Below are 13,448 nucleotides of genomic sequence, written 5' to 3'. Positions count from 1 at the left end.
GGTCACCCATTTTTACTATGGTTTGGTGTTCGAAAAACAAACAAAAATAAAACCAAAAAAAAAGGAATGCAACACGAGGACTTCCCAGGAGGTCACCCATCCTAGTACTACTCTCGCCCAAGCACGCTTAACTTCGGAGTTCTGATGGGATCCGGTGCTTTAGTGCTGGTATGATCGCATCCGTCATATCCTGCGTCCTCCTTCCTCTTATGCCCACACCTCCGTGCTCGGCTCGCCCACGGCACTGGACATCCTTCCTCCGCACAAAGTACCCGAAAAACGCCACTTAAAACAAATAAAAGGTAATTTAACACGAGAACGGTCACCCATTTTTACTATGGTTTGGTGTTCGAAAAACAAACAAAAATAAAACCAAAAAAAAAGGAATGCAACACGAGGACTTCCCAGGAGGTCACCCATCCTAGTACTACTCTCGCCCAAGCACGCTTAACTTCGGAGTTCTGATGGGATCCGGTGCTTTAGTGCTGGTATGATCGCATCCGTCATATCCTGCGTCCTCCTTCCTCTTATGCCCACACCTCCGTGCTCGGCTCGCCCACGGCACTGGACATCCTTCCTCCGCACAAAGTACCCGAAAAACGCCACTTAAAACAAATAAAAGGTAATTTAACACGAGAACGGTCACCCATTTTTACTATGGTTTGGTGTTCGAAAAACAAACAAAAATAAAACCAAAAAAAAAGGAATGCAACACGAGGACTTCCCAGGAGGTCACCCATCCTAGTACTACTCTCGCCCAAGCACGCTTAACTTCGGAGTTCTGATGGGATCCGGTGCTTTAGTGCTGGTATGATCGCATCCGTCATATCCTGCGTCCTCCTTCCTCTTATGCCCACACCTCCGTGCTCGGCTCGCCCACGGCACTGGACATCCTTCCTCCGCACAAAGTACCCGAAAAACGCCACTTAAAACAAATAAAAGGTAATTTAACACGAGAACGGTCACCCATTTTTACTATGGTTTGGTGTTCGAAAAACAAACAAAAATAAAACCAAAAAAAAAGGAATGCAACACGAGGACTTCCCAGGAGGTCACCCATCCTAGTACTACTCTCGCCCAAGCACGCTTAACTTCGGAGTTCTGATGGGATCCGGTGCTTTAGTGCTGGTATGATCGCATCCGTCATATCCTGCGTCCTCCTTCCTCTTATGCCCACACCTCCGTGCTCGGCTCGCCCACGGCACTGGACATCCTTCCTCCGCACAAAGTACCCGAAAAACGCCACTTAAAACAAATAAAAGGTAATTTAACACGAGAACGGTCACCCATTTTTACTATGGTTTGGTGTTCGAAAAACAAACAAAAATAAAACCAAAAAAAAAGGAATGCAACACGAGGACTTCCCAGGAGGTCACCCATCCTAGTACTACTCTCGCCCAAGCACGCTTAACTTCGGAGTTCTGATGGGATCCGGTGCTTTAGTGCTGGTATGATCGCATCCGTCATATCCTGCGTCCTCCTTCCTCTTATGCCCACACCTCCGTGCTCGGCTCGCCCACGGCACTGGACATCCTTCCTCCGCACAAAGTACCCGAAAAACGCCACTTAAAACAAATAAAAGGTAATTTAACACGAGAACGGTCACCCATTTTTACTATGGTTTGGTGTTCGAAAAACAAACAAAAATAAAACCAAAAAAAAAGGAATGCAACACGAGGACTTCCCAGGAGGTCACCCATCCTAGTACTACTCTCGCCCAAGCACGCTTAACTTCGGAGTTCTGATGGGATCCGGTGCTTTAGTGCTGGTATGATCGCATCCGTCATATCCTGCGTCCTCCTTCCTCTTATGCCCACACCTCCGTGCTCGGCTCGCCCACGGCACTGGACATCCTTCCTCCGCACAAAGTACCCGAAAAACGCCACTTAAAACAAATAAAAGGTAATTTAACACGAGAACGGTCACCCATTTTTACTATGGTTTGGTGTTCGAAAAACAAACAAAAATAAAACCAAAAAAAAGGAATGCAACACGAGGACTTCCCAGGAGGTCACCCATCCTAGTACTACTCTCGCCCAAGCACGCTTAACTTCGGAGTTCTGATGGGATCCGGTGCTTTAGTGCTGGTATGATCGCATCCGTCATATCCTGCGTCCTCCTTCCTCTTATGCCCACACCTCCGTGCTCGGCTCGCCCACGGCACTGGACATCCTTCCTCCGCACAAAGTACCCGAAAAACGCCACTTAAAACAAATAAAAGGTAATTTAACACGAGAACGGTCACCCATTTTTACTATGGTTTGGTGTTCGAAAAACAAACAAAAAAAAACCAAAAAAAAAGGAATGCAACACGAGGACTTCCCAGGAGGTCACCCATCCTAGTACTACTCTCGCCCAAGCACGCTTAACTTCGGAGTTCTGATGGGATCCGGTGCTTTAGTGCTGGTATGATCGCATCCGTCATATCCTGCGTCCTCCTTCCTCTTATGCCCACACCTCCGTGCTCGGCTCGCCCACGGCACTGGACATCCTTCCTCCGCACAAAGTACCCGAAAAACGCCCCTTAAAACAAATAAAAGGTAATTTAACACGAGAACGGTCACCCATTTTTACTATGGTTTGGTGTTCGAAAAACAAACAAAAATAAAACCAAAAAAAAAGGAATGCAACACGAGGACTTCCCAGGAGGTCACCCATCCTAGTACTACTCTCGCCCAAGCACGCTTAACTTCGGAGTTCTGATGGGATCCGGTGCTTTAGTGCTGGTATGATCGCATCCGTCATATCCTGCGTCCTCCTTCCTCTTATGCCCACACCTCCGTGCTCGGCTCGCCCACGGCACTGGACATCCTTCCTCCGCACAAAGTACCCGAAAAACGCCCCTTAAAACAAATAAAAGGTAATTTAACACGAGAACGGTCACCCATTTTTACTATGGTTTGGTGTTCGAAAAACAAACAAAAATAAACCAAAAAAAAGGAATGCAACACGAGGACTTCCCAGGAGGTCACCCATCCTAGTACTACTCTCGCCCAAGCACGCTTAACTTCGGAGTTCTGATGGGATCCGGTGCTTTAGTGCTGGTATGATCGCATCCCGTCATATCCTGCGTCCTCCTTCCTCTTATGCCCACACCTCCGTGCTCGGCTCGCCCACGGCACTGGACATCCTTCCTCCGCACAAAGTACCCGAAAAACGCCACTTAAAACAAATAAAAGGTAATTTAACACGAGAACGGTCACCCATTTTTACTATGGTTTGGTGTTCGAAAAACAAACAAAAATAAAACCAAAAAAAAGGAATGCAACACGAGGACTTCCCAGGAGGTCACCCATCCTAGTACTACTCTCGCCCAAGCACGCTTAACTTCAAAGTTCTGATGGGATCTGGTGCTTTAGTGCTAGTATGATCGCATCCGTCATATCCTGCGTCCTCCTTCCTCTTATGCCCACACCTCCGTGCTCGGCTCGCCCACGGCACTGGACATCCTTCCTCCGCACAAAGTACCCGAAAAACGCCCCTTAAAACAAATAAAAGGTAATTTAACACGAGAACGGTCACCCATTTTTACTATGGTTTGGTGTTCGAAAAACAAACAAAAATAAAACCAAAAAAAAAGGAATGCAACACGAGGACTTCCCAGGAGGTCACCCATCCTAGTACTACTCTCGCCCAAGCACGCTTAACTTCGGAGTTCTGATGGGATCCGGTGCTTTAGTGCTGGTATGATCGCATCCGTCATATCCTGCGTCCTCCTTCCTCTTATGCCCACACCTCCGTGCTCGGCTCGCCCACGGCACTGGACATCCTTCCTTCGCACAAAGTACCCGAAAAACGCCCCTTAAAACAAATAAAAGGTAATTTAACACGAGAACGGTCACCCATTTTTACTATGGTTTGGTGTTCGAAAAACAAACAAAAATAAAACCAAAAAAAAAGGAATGCCACACGAGGACTTCCCAGGAAGTCACCCATCCTAGTACTACTCTCGCCCAAGCACGCTTAACTTCGGAGTTCTAATGGGATCCGGTGCTTTAGTGCTGGTATGATCGCATCCGTCATATCCTGCGTCCTCCTTCCTCTTATGCCCACACCTTCGTGCTCGGCTCGCCCACGGCACTGGACATCCTTCCTCCGCACAAAGTACCCGAAAAACGCCCCTTAAAACAAATAAAAGGTAATTTAACACGAGAACGGTCACCCATTTTTACTATGGTTTGGTGTTCGAAAAACAAACAAAAATAAAACCAAAAAAAAGGAATGCAACACGAGGACTTCCCAGGAGGTCACCCATCCTAGTACTACTCTCGCCCAAGCACGCTTAACTTCGGAGTTCTGATGGGATCCGGTGCTTTAGTGCTGGTATGATCGCATCCATCATATCCTGCGTCCTCCTTCCTCTTATGCCCACACCTCCGTGCTCGGCTCGCCCACGGCACTGGACATCCTTCCTCCGCACAAAGTACCCGAAAAACGCCCCTTAAAACAAATAAAAGGTAATTTAACACGAGAACGGTCACCCATTTTTACTATGGTTTGGTGTTCGAAAAACAAACAAAAATAAAACCAAAAAAAAGGAATGCAACACGAGGACTTCCTAGGAGGTCACCCATCCTAGTACTACTCTCGCCCAAGCACGCTTAACTTCAGAGTTCTGATGGGATCCGGTGCTTTAGTGCTGGTATGATCGCATCCGTCATATCCTGCGTCCTCCTTCCTCTTATGCCCACACCTCCGTGCTCGGCTCGCCCACGACACTGGACATCCTTCCTCCGCACAAAGTACCCGAAAAACGCCACTTAAAACAAATAAAAGGTAATTTAACACGAGAACGGTCACCCATTTTTACTATGGTTTGGTGTTCGAAAAACAAACAAAAATAAAACCAAAAAAAAGGAATGCAACACGAGGACTTCCCAGGAGGTCACCCATCCTAGTACTACTCTCGCCCAAGCACGCTTAACTTCGGAGTTCTGATGGGATCTGGTGCTTTAGTGCTGGTATGATCGCATCCATCATATCCTGCGTCCTCCTTCCTCTTATGCCCACACCTCCGTGCTCGGCTCGCCCACGGCACTGGACATCCTTCCTCCGCACAAAGTACCCGAAAAACGCCCCTTAAAACAAATAAAAGGTAATTTAACACGAGAACGGTCACCCATTTTTACTATGGTTTGGTGTTCGAAAAACAAACAAAAATAAAACCAAAAAAAGGAATGCAACACGAGGACTTCCCAGGAGGTCACCCATCCTAGTACTACTCTCGCCCAAGCACGCTTAACTTCGGAGTTCTGATGGGATCCGGTGCTTTAGTGCTGGTATGATCGCATCCGTCATATCTTGCGTCCTCCTTCCTCTTATGCCCACACCTCCGTGCTCGGCTCGCCCACGGCACTTGTCGGGGACCATAATTAGGGGTACCCTCAAGACGCCTAATTCTCAGCTGGTAACCCCCATCAGCATAAAGCTGCAAAGGCCTGATGGGCACGATTAAGTCAGGGATCAGTCCACACGAGTGACTCGATCACGCTTCACCCGAGCCTAGCCTCGGCCGAAGGCAGCCGACCTCGAGAGACTTCCGTCTCGCCCGAGGCCCCCTTTTTATGGCGGACACATCACCGGCTTGCCCAAGGCCTTGGCTTCGCTCAGAAGCAACCTTGACTAAATCACCACACCGACTGACCAAATTGCAGGGGCATTTAACGCAAAGGTGGCCTGACACCTCTATCCTGACACGCGCCCCCGGCAGAGCCGAGGTGACCGCTGTCACTCCACCGCGCCACTGGCCAGTCTGACAGAAGGACAGCGCCGCCTGCGCCACTCCGACTGCAGTGCCACTCGACAGAGTGAGTCTGACAGGCAATTAGGCCTTGCCAAAGGCGCCACGGCGAACTCCGCTCCGCCCGACCCCAGGGCTCGGACTCGGGCAAAGACCCGGAAGACGGCGAACTCCGCTCCGCCCGACCCCAGGGCTCGGACTCGGGCAAAGACCTGGAAGACGGCGAACTCCGCTCCGCCCGACCCCAGGGCTCGGACTCGGGCTAGGACCCGGAAGACGGCGAACTCCGCTCCGCCCGACCCCAGGGCTCGGACTCGGGCTAAGACCCGGAAGACGGCGAACTCCGCTCCGCCCGACCCCAGGGCTCGGACTCGGGCTAAGACCCGGAAGACGGCGAACTCCGCTCCGCCCGACCCCAGGGCTCGGACTCGGGCTAAGACCCGGAAGACGACGAAACTCCGCCTCGCCCGACCCCAGGGCTCGGACTCCGCCCTGGCCTCGGCCGGACGACTTCCGCCTCGCCCGACCCCCTGGCTCGGGCTCGGCCACGGCAACTGAAGGCAAGACTCAACCTCGGCTTCGGAGGAAACCCCACGTCGCCCTGCCTAGAGCACAGACCGCCACGTCAACAGGAAACGTCATCATCATCCTACCCCGAATCGACTCGGGTCACGGAGAACAAGACCGGCGTCTCGTCCGGCCAGCTCCGCCAGAGGGGCAATGATGGCGCACCACGAGCTCTATGACGACGGCGGCCCCCAGCTCTCTTACGGCAGCAGGACAACGTCAGCAGGGACTCGACCGCTCCAACAGCTGTCCCTCCATCAGGCTCCGTCGCACCTCCGATAGCCACGACATCACGCCAGCAGGATGCCCAGATCTCTCCGGCTGCCACATCGGCATGTACCTAGGGCACTAGCTCTCCCTCCGCTAGACACGTAGCACTCTGCTACATCCCCATTGTACACCTGGATCCTCTCCTTACAACTATAAAAGGAAGGACCAGGGCCTTCTCAGAGAAGGTTGGCCGCGCGGGACCGAGGACGGGACAGGCGCTCTCTTGGGGCCGCTCGCTTCCCTCACCCGCGTGGACGCTTGTAACCCCCCTACTGCAAGCGCACCCGACCTGGGCGCGGGACGAACACGAAGGCCGCGGGACTTCCACCTCTCTCACGCTCGGCTCCGGCCGCCTCGCCTCTCCCCCCTCCGCGCTCGCCCACGCGCTCGACCCATCTAGGCTGGGGCACGCAGCACACTCACTCGTCGGCTTAGGGACCCCCTGTCTCGAAACGCCGACAGTTGGCGCGCCAGGTAGGGGCCTGCTGCGTGCTGACGAATAGCTCCCCGTCAAGCTCCAGATGGGCAGTCTCCAGCAACCTCTCCGGCCCGGGACGGTGCTTCGTTTCGGGGCTCTCGAGTTCATGTCCTTCGACGGCAGCTACGACATGATACTTCTTCCACCGCCGTGCGACCACGACAATGGCGGCCGACAACCCGCCCGCCGGCGGCGGAATCGACGACGTCTACCCCGCGTGGTGGAAAAGCAACATTCGGGCTCGCTCCGTTCTCTCCCCCGCCAACGGAGGAGGAGGCGGGGCCATCAAGGCCAGACGGGAGGCCGCGCTTCGCCGGCCGTCGAGCGAATCGACACCCCCGACGCTCCGACGGAAGGCACGCCGGACATCGACCTCGCGTTCAAGACGGAGGCAAGCGCCGTCCCCCCGCGGCACGACGACCCCGAGCAAGAAGACGACGCCGGCGCGCTCGCGGAAAGCCTGCAGGACGTCGCCCTCGAACCAGAGATGACGGCGCAACCAGTCCCCGATGTGACTACGTCGCTCCTCGTCGACCAAAAGGTAACGACTAACTCCCATCTTGCGTCATTTCGACTCGGCCTCAACCCGCCAAACGACCTCGTTTTGGCGGGCGCCCTCATTGAGGCGAGTGCAACCCCACTGAGGTTCTGTATGCGATCGCCTTGGGACCGACTGACGGACGTCTCGACCTACGGACCCTCTGGGTCCGAGGAAGATGACGACCCCAGCATCGGTTGGGATTTCTCCGGACTTGGCAACCCCAGTGCCGTGCGGGACTTCATGGCCGCATATGACTGCTGTCTGTCCGACTGTTCCGATGCAAGCCGCAGCCTTGGCGACGAGAGCTGCGGCCCAAGCCGCGAATGTTTCCACATCGAGCTAGGGAATCCCACCGAAGGCAACCATCTTGGCATGCCGGAGGATGGTGATCTCCCTAGGCCGGTGCCTCGCGCCGACATCCCACGGGAGCTAGCTGTGGTCCCCGCTCCGGCGGGGGGTTACGACCCACAACTCGAGCAAGTCCGCGAGGCGCAGGCCAGGCTCAACGAGGGAACGGGAGCGCTTGAGCCGATCCGTCGGGACGTCGGACAGGCATGGGTGGGCCAACCCCTGGCCGGAGAAATACGTCATCTGCCCCAAGGTCTCCAGCACCGCGTCACCAACGACGTCAGGATCAGGCCGCCGCCCGCATCCAGCGGGGTCGGTCAGAACCTGGCAACCGCAGCAATGCTCATCCGCGCGATGCCAGAGCCGTCAACCACCGAGGGTCGGCGGATCCAGGGAGAACTCAAGAATCTCCTGGAAGGCGCCGCGGCCCGGCGGGCCGAGAGCACTGCATCCCGAAGGCAAGGATATCCCTCGGAGCCTCATGCCGCGACTTCCCGACTCATGCGGGAAGCCTCGGTCTACACTGGGCGCACGCGCAACACCGCGCCTGCGGCCCCGGGCCACCTCGGCAACGAGCACCATCGACGCGACCGTCGGGCTCACCTCGACGAAAGGGTGCGCCGAGGCTATCACCCCAGGCGTGGGGGACGTTACGACAGCGGGGAGGATCGGAGTCCTTCGCCCGAACCACCCGGTCCGCAGGCTTTCAGTCGGGCCATTCGACGGGCGCCATTCCCGACCCGGTTCCGACCCCCGACTACTATCGTAAAGTACTCGGGGGAAACGAGACCGGAGCTGTGGCTCGCGGACTACCGCCTTGCCTGCCAACTGGGTGGAACGGACGACGACAACCTCATCATCCGCAACCTCCCCCTGTTCCTCTCCGACACTGCTCGTGCCTGGTTGGAGCACCTGCCTCCGGGGCAGATTTCCAACTGGGACGACTTGGTCCAAGCCTTCGCTGGCAATTTCCAGGGCACATACGTGCGCCCCGGGAATTCCTGGGACCTTCGAAGCTGCCGGCAACAGCCGGGAGAGTCGCTCCGGGACTACATCCGGCGATTCTCGAAGCAGCGCACCGAGCTGCCCAACATCACCGACTCGGATGTCATCGGCACGTTCCTCGCCGGCACCACTTGCCGCGACCTGGTGAGCAAGCTGGGTCGCAAAACCCCCACCAGGGCCAGCGAGCTGATGGACATCGCCACCAAGTTCGCCTCCGGCCAGGAGGCGGTCGAGGCTATCTTCCGAAAGGACAAGCAGCCCCAGGGCCGCCCGTCGGAAGAAGCTCCCGAGACGTCTGCTCCGCGCGGCGCCAAGAAGAAAGGCAAGAAGAAGTCGCAATCGAAACGCGACGCCGCCGACGCGGACCTTGTCGCCGCCGCCGAGTATAAGAACCCTCGGAAGCCCCCCGGAGGTGCAAACCTCTTCGACAAGATGCTCAAGGAGCCGTGCCCCTACCATCAGGGGCCCGTCAAGCACACCCTCGAGGAGTGTGTTATGCTTCGGCGTCATTTCCACAGGGCCGGGCCACCCGCCGAGGGTGGCAGGGCCCGCGACGACGACAAGAACGAAGATCACCAAGCAGGAGAATTCCCCGAGGTCCGCGACTGCTTCATGATCTACGGAGGGCATGCGGCGAATGCCTCGGCTCGGCACCGCAAGCAAGAGCGCCGGGAGGTCTGCTCGTTGAAGGTGGCGGCGCCAGTCTACCTAGACTGGTCCGACAAGCCCATCACTTTCGACCGAGCCGACCACCCCGACCATGTGCCGAGCCCGGGGAAATACCCGCTCGTCGTCGACCCCGTTGTCGGCGATGTTAGGCTCACCAAGGTCCTGATGGACGGGGGCAGCTGCCTCAACATCATCTACGCCGAGACCCTCAAGCTCCTGCGCGTCGATCCGTCCACCGTCCGAGCAGGCGCTGCGCCCTTCCACGGGATCATCCCTGGGAAGCGCGTCCAGCCCCTCGGGCGACTCGACCTCCCAGTCTGCTTCGGGACACCCTCCAACTTCCGAAGGGAGACCCTGACGTTCGAAGTGGTCGGGTTCCGAGGAACCTACCACGCCGTGTTAGGGAGGCCATGCTACGCGAAGTTCATGGCCGTCCCCAACTACACCTACCTGAAGCTCAAGATGCCGGGCCCCAACGGGGTCATCACCGTCGGCCCCACGTACAAACACGCGTTCGAGTGCGACGTGGAGTGCGTGGAGTACGCCGAGGCCCTCGCCGAGTCCGAGGCCCTCATCGCCGACCTGGAGAACCTCTCCAAGGAGGTCCCAGACGTGAAGCGCCATGCCGGCAACTTCGAGCCAGCGGAGACGGTCAAGGCCGTCCCCCTCGACCCCAGCGGCGACACCACCAAGCAGATCCGGATCGGTTCCGGGCTCGACCCCAAATAGGAAGCAGTGCTCGTCGACTTTCTCCGCGCAAACGCCGACGTCTTTGTGTGGAGTCCCTCGGACATGCCCGGCATACCGAGGGATGTCGCCGAGCACTCGCTGGATATTCGGGCCGGAGCCCGACCCGTCAGACAGCCTCTGCGCCGATTCGACGAGGAGAAGCGCAGAGCGATTGGCGAAGAGATCCACAAGCTAATGGCGGCAGGGTTCATCAAAGAGGTATTCCATCCCGAATGGCTTGCCAACCCTGTGCTTGTGAGGAAGAAAGGGGGGAAATGGCGGATGTGTGTAGACTACACTGGTCTCAACAAAGCATGTCCGAAGGTTCCCTACCCTCTGCCTCGCATCGACCAAATCGTGGATTCCACTGCTGGGTGCGAAACCCTGTCCTTCCTCGATGCCTACTCGGGGTATCACCAGATCCGGATGAAAGAGTCCGACCAGCTCGCGACTTCTTTCATCACGTCGTTCGGCATGTACTGCTACGTCACCATGCCGTTCGGCCTGAGGAATGCAGGCGCGACGTACCAGCGGTGCATGAACCATGTGTTCGGCGAACACATCGGTCGCACAGTCGAGGCCTACGTCGATGACATCGTAGTCAAGACACGGAAGGCTCCCAACCTCCTCTCCGACCTTGAAGTGACATTCCGGTGTCTCAAGGCGAAAGGAGTCAAGCTTAATCCTGAGAAGTGTGTCTTCGGGGTGCCCCGAGGCATGCTCCTAGGGTTCATCGTCTCTGAGCGAGGCATCGAGGCCAACCCGGAGAAGATCGCGGCCATCACCAGCATGGGGCCCATCAAGGACTTAAAAGGGGTACAGAGGGTCATGGGATGCCTCGCGGCCCTGAGCCGCTTCATCTCACGCCTCGGCGAAAGAGGTCTGCCCCTGTACCGCCTTTTAAGGAAGGCCGAGTGTTTCGTTTGGACCCCTGAGGCCGAGGAAGCCCTCGGCAACCTAAAGGCGCTCCTTACAAAGGCGCCAGTCTTGGTGCCGCCGGCGGACGGAGAAACCCTCTTGGTCTACGTCGCCGCGACCACTCAGGTGGTTAGCGCCGCGATTGTGGTCGAAAGGCAGGAGGAAGGGCATACATTGCCCGTTCAGAGGCCGGTTTACTTCATCAGCGAAGTGCTGTCCAAGACTAAGATCCGCTACCCACAAGTTCAAAAGCTGCTGTATGCTGTGATCCTGACGAGGCGGAAGTTACGACACTACTTCGAGTCCCATCCGGTGACTGTGGTGTCATCCTTCCCCCTGGGGGAGATCATCCAGTGCCGAGAGGCCTCGGGCAGGATCGCAAAGTGGGCAGTGGAGATCATGGGCGAAACGATCTCGTTCGCCCCTCGGAAGGCCATCAAGTCCCAAGTGTTGGCGGATTTCGTGGCTGAATGGGTCGATACCCAACTACCAACGACTCCGATCCAACCGGAGCTCTGGACCATGTTTTTCGACGGGTCGCTGATGAAGACGGGGGCCGGTGCGGGCCTGCTCTTCATCTCGCCCCTCGGAAAGCACTTGCGCTACGTGCTGCGCCTCCACTTCCCGGCGTCCAACAATGTGGCCGAGTACGAAGCCCTGGTCAACGGATTGCGGATCGCCATCGAGCTAGGGGTCAGACGCCTCGACGCACGCGGTGATTCGCAGCTCGTCATCGACCAAGTCATGAAGAACTCCCACTGCCGCGACCCGAAGATGGAGGCCTACTGCGACGAGGTTCGGCGCCTGGAAGACAAGTTCTTCGGGCTCGAGCTCAACCACATCGCTCGGCGCTACAACGAAACCGCAGACGAGCTGGCGAAGATAGCCTCGGGGCGAACGACAGTCCCCCCGGACGTCTTCTCCCGGGATCTGCATCAACCCTCCGTCAAGCTCGACGACGCGCCCGAGCCCGAGGTATCCTCGGCTCAGCCCGAGGTACCCTCGGCTCAGCCCGAGGCACCCTCGGCCAAGCCCGAGGTACTCTCGGCCCCCGAGGGCGGGGTATTGAACGTCGAGGAAGGGCAGAGCGGGGCCACGCCAGACCAGGATTGGCAGGCCCCGTACCTGCAATATCTCCGTCGAGGAGAGCTACCCCTCGACAAAGTCGAGGCTCGGCGGGTAGCGCGACGCGCCAAGTCATTCGTCTTGCTGGGCGACGAAGAGGAGCTCTACCATCGCAGCCCCTCGGGCATCCTCCAGCGATGCATCTCCATCGCCGAAGGTCGGGAACTGCTGCAAGAAGTACACTCGGGGGCTTGCGGCCACCACGCAGCACCCCGAGCCCTTGTTGGAAATGCTTTCCGGCAAGGCTTCTACTGGCCAACGGCGGTGGCTGACGCCACTAGAGTTGTCCGCACCTGCGAAGGGTGCCAATTCTATGCGAAGCGGACACACCTGCCCGCTCAGGCTCTGCAGACAATACCCATCACCTGGCCCTTCGCTGTATGGGGTCTGGACCTCGTCGGTCCCTTGCAAAAGGCGCCCGGGGGCTACACGCACCTGCTGGTCGCCATCGACAAATTCTCCAAGTGGGTCGAGGTCCGACCTCTGAACAGCATCAGGTCCGAGCAGGCAGTGGCATTCTTCACCAACATCATCCATCGCTTCGGGGTCCCGAACTCCATCATCACCGACAATGGCACCCAGTTCACCGGCAAAAAATTCTTGGATTTTTGCGAGGATCACCATATCCGGGTGGACTGGGCCGCCGTGGCTCATCCCATGTCGAATGGGCAAGTAGAGCGTGCCAACGACATGATTCTACAAGGGCTCAAGCCTCGGATCTACAACGACCTCAACCAGTTCGGCAGGCGATGGATGAAGGAACTCCCCTCGGTGGTCTGGAGCCTAAGGACGACGCCGAGTCGTGCCACGGGCTTCACGCCGTTTTTCCTGGTCTATGGGGCTGAAGCTATCCTGCCCACTGACCTGGAATACGGCTCCCCAAGGGCGAGGGCCTACACCGAGCAAAGCAACCAAGCCAGCCGAGAGGAATCGCTGGACCAGTTGGAGGAAGCTCGGGACAGGGCCTTACTACACTCGGCGCGGTACCAACAGTCCCTGCGACGTTACCACGCCCGAGGGGTCCGGTCCCGAGAACTCCAGGTGGGCGACCTGGTGCT

General features: G+C 57.0%; 17 non-coding genes across 17 annotated transcripts; all 17 read right to left on the bottom strand.

Moving 5' to 3' along the window:
* Window positions 1–63: 63 nt before the first annotated feature.
* On the bottom strand, window positions 64–182 carry LOC118475265 (5S ribosomal RNA). The gene has a single exon (XR_004854759.1). It is a non-coding gene; the product is annotated as a 5S ribosomal RNA (ribosomal RNA).
* A 201-nt stretch (window positions 183–383) lies between these two features.
* LOC118475254 (5S ribosomal RNA) lies at window positions 384–502 on the bottom strand. The gene has a single exon (XR_004854748.1). It is a non-coding gene; the product is annotated as a 5S ribosomal RNA (ribosomal RNA).
* A 201-nt stretch (window positions 503–703) lies between these two features.
* Window positions 704–822, bottom strand: LOC118475243 (5S ribosomal RNA). The gene has a single exon (XR_004854737.1). It is a non-coding gene; the product is annotated as a 5S ribosomal RNA (ribosomal RNA).
* Window positions 823–1,023: 201 nt separating this feature from the next.
* Window positions 1,024–1,142, bottom strand: LOC118475232 (5S ribosomal RNA). The gene has a single exon (XR_004854726.1). It is a non-coding gene; the product is annotated as a 5S ribosomal RNA (ribosomal RNA).
* Window positions 1,143–1,343: 201 nt separating this feature from the next.
* LOC118475225 (5S ribosomal RNA) lies at window positions 1,344–1,462 on the bottom strand. Its single transcript, XR_004854715.1, has one exon. It is a non-coding gene; the product is annotated as a 5S ribosomal RNA (ribosomal RNA).
* A 201-nt stretch (window positions 1,463–1,663) lies between these two features.
* LOC118475213 (5S ribosomal RNA) lies at window positions 1,664–1,782 on the bottom strand. The gene has a single exon (XR_004854703.1). It is a non-coding gene; the product is annotated as a 5S ribosomal RNA (ribosomal RNA).
* Window positions 1,783–1,982: 200 nt separating this feature from the next.
* On the bottom strand, window positions 1,983–2,101 carry LOC118475202 (5S ribosomal RNA). The gene has a single exon (XR_004854692.1). It is a non-coding gene; the product is annotated as a 5S ribosomal RNA (ribosomal RNA).
* Window positions 2,102–2,301: 200 nt separating this feature from the next.
* LOC118475194 (5S ribosomal RNA) lies at window positions 2,302–2,420 on the bottom strand. The gene has a single exon (XR_004854681.1). It is a non-coding gene; the product is annotated as a 5S ribosomal RNA (ribosomal RNA).
* A 201-nt stretch (window positions 2,421–2,621) lies between these two features.
* LOC118475183 (5S ribosomal RNA) lies at window positions 2,622–2,740 on the bottom strand. The gene has a single exon (XR_004854670.1). It is a non-coding gene; the product is annotated as a 5S ribosomal RNA (ribosomal RNA).
* Window positions 2,741–2,939: 199 nt separating this feature from the next.
* LOC118475172 (5S ribosomal RNA) lies at window positions 2,940–3,058 on the bottom strand. Its single transcript, XR_004854659.1, has one exon. It is a non-coding gene; the product is annotated as a 5S ribosomal RNA (ribosomal RNA).
* Window positions 3,059–3,259: 201 nt separating this feature from the next.
* On the bottom strand, window positions 3,260–3,378 carry LOC118475362 (5S ribosomal RNA). The gene has a single exon (XR_004854860.1). It is a non-coding gene; the product is annotated as a 5S ribosomal RNA (ribosomal RNA).
* Window positions 3,379–3,579: 201 nt separating this feature from the next.
* LOC118475161 (5S ribosomal RNA) lies at window positions 3,580–3,698 on the bottom strand. Its single transcript, XR_004854648.1, has one exon. It is a non-coding gene; the product is annotated as a 5S ribosomal RNA (ribosomal RNA).
* A 201-nt stretch (window positions 3,699–3,899) lies between these two features.
* On the bottom strand, window positions 3,900–4,018 carry LOC118475368 (5S ribosomal RNA). Its single transcript, XR_004854867.1, has one exon. It is a non-coding gene; the product is annotated as a 5S ribosomal RNA (ribosomal RNA).
* Window positions 4,019–4,218: 200 nt separating this feature from the next.
* Window positions 4,219–4,337, bottom strand: LOC118475150 (5S ribosomal RNA). The gene has a single exon (XR_004854636.1). It is a non-coding gene; the product is annotated as a 5S ribosomal RNA (ribosomal RNA).
* A 200-nt stretch (window positions 4,338–4,537) lies between these two features.
* On the bottom strand, window positions 4,538–4,656 carry LOC118475354 (5S ribosomal RNA). Its single transcript, XR_004854850.1, has one exon. It is a non-coding gene; the product is annotated as a 5S ribosomal RNA (ribosomal RNA).
* Window positions 4,657–4,856: 200 nt separating this feature from the next.
* Window positions 4,857–4,975, bottom strand: LOC118475347 (5S ribosomal RNA). Its single transcript, XR_004854843.1, has one exon. It is a non-coding gene; the product is annotated as a 5S ribosomal RNA (ribosomal RNA).
* Window positions 4,976–5,174: 199 nt separating this feature from the next.
* LOC118475139 (5S ribosomal RNA) lies at window positions 5,175–5,293 on the bottom strand. Its single transcript, XR_004854625.1, has one exon. It is a non-coding gene; the product is annotated as a 5S ribosomal RNA (ribosomal RNA).
* Between the last annotated feature and the right edge of the window lie 8,155 nt (window positions 5,294–13,448).

The sequence above is a fragment of the Zea mays genome, unplaced genomic scaffold (genome assembly GCF_902167145.1).
Source record: "Zea mays cultivar B73 unplaced genomic scaffold, Zm-B73-REFERENCE-NAM-5.0 scaffold_43, whole genome shotgun sequence".
In the NCBI taxonomy this organism is placed as follows: Eukaryota; Viridiplantae; Streptophyta; class Magnoliopsida; order Poales; family Poaceae; genus Zea; species Zea mays.
The sequence above is the reverse complement of the archived record's forward strand: the minus strand, read 5'-3'. Positions and strand labels throughout refer to the sequence as shown.